Source organism: Octodon degus, unplaced genomic scaffold (genome assembly GCF_000260255.1).
Source record: "Octodon degus isolate 3935 unplaced genomic scaffold, OctDeg1.0 scaffold00119, whole genome shotgun sequence".
Lineage (NCBI taxonomy): Eukaryota > Metazoa > Chordata > Mammalia > Rodentia > Octodontidae > Octodon > Octodon degus.
This window is the reverse complement of record NW_004524695.1, coordinates 40,558-42,079: the sequence shown is the minus strand read 5'-3', so window position 1 is coordinate 42,079 and position 1,522 is coordinate 40,558.

Sequence of the window (1,522 nt, the reverse complement as noted above, 5' to 3'; positions counted from 1 at the left end):
ATTTTGTGGGGGGGCCAGCTCAGCCCACCAGGGGGCGGGGCTGGCTGGCATGTGGTGCTGGGGGATTGAACCGCGGTCCCTGTGCTTTGCCAAGCTTGTTCTAAGTAGGTGCTTTAGACCACTGAGCCATCTCACCAGCCCAACATCATTGGAATTTTAAGGAATGCAAATAAAAACAACACCAAGATTGTGTCTCACACTAGAAAGAATATCTATCATGAAGGAATCAATGAACAATGGAAGTTGGTGAGGCCGTACAACTTACTATATCATTGATGAGAAGTGAAATTGGTATAACCACTCTGGAAATCAATGCAGCAATTCCACAAAAAATTGAAAAGTATAGGTTCCCTTTGACTGCTATTTCTCTTCTATGTATCCTCTTGAAAAAGTCAAAGCTATCATACCACTATGATATGGGGATACATGTTTATAGCAGCACAATTAATAATAGCTAATCTTGAAAATAGCCTATATGCCCATCAACAGATGAGTGCAAAAAAAAGTAGCATGTATGTATACTGGAATCTTACTCTGCCACAAAGAGAGATAAACTTAAGGCACTTTTAGTGAGGATGCACTTCAAGCCCCCACCCCCTTCTCTTGGGTACACGTTTGCCATACATAGTGACATATTGATCAGACTCATCATAGGGAATTTGTACCTGTACATAATACATCTTAAGGGGCTGGTGAGATGGCTCAGTGGTCTAAAGCACCTACTCAGAACAAGCTTAGCAAAGCACAGGGACCCTGGTTCAATCCCCCAGCACCACATGCCAGCCCCGCCCCCAGGTGGGCTGAGCTGCCCCCCCCACACAAAATAAATAAATACATCTTAATTCTTCATTTGTCCCATTCTCTTCTCTTCCCTTCACCTCTTCTTCCCTCCCTACTTACAAAAGCTTTGTTTCCATGTTTTCCTTCCAGTTTCTTTCTATATATTTTCTTTTCTTCCTTATCCCCTGGCCCTACCTTGTTTCCTTTCCCACTTTAACATCTTTCCTACTTCACAATATTTATTTTCCATTTGTCTTTCTTTACCTTTGATTTTCACACACAAGAGAAACAACATGATATTTAAACTTTTGGGTCCAATTTATTTCACTTATAATTATGGTCATTAAGTGCATCCATTTGCCTAAAAATATCTCAAGTTTATCCTTCTTTAATGCAGTCATACTACAGTATATATAAGCACATTTTCTTTATCTGTTTCTTCACTGATGGGTATATGAGCTGTTTCTAAGATTTTTATATTATGCTACTGTCATTGGTAAGTATATATCACTGTGATGTGAAACTTTTAACTCATTGATTGCTTTCTTTCTTTTCTTTTGCTTTTTAGACCAGGAATCAAACTCAGGACCTTGTTCTTGCCAAGCAGGAACTTGTGCCACTGAGCTGTATCTCCAGCCTTACAGGTTGAGTGTTTTGATGATAGCTATCTATTCTTTAGAAGTGAGATAGGGGCTGGAGAGATGGCTCAGTGGTCTAAAGCACCTACTTAGAACAAGCTTAG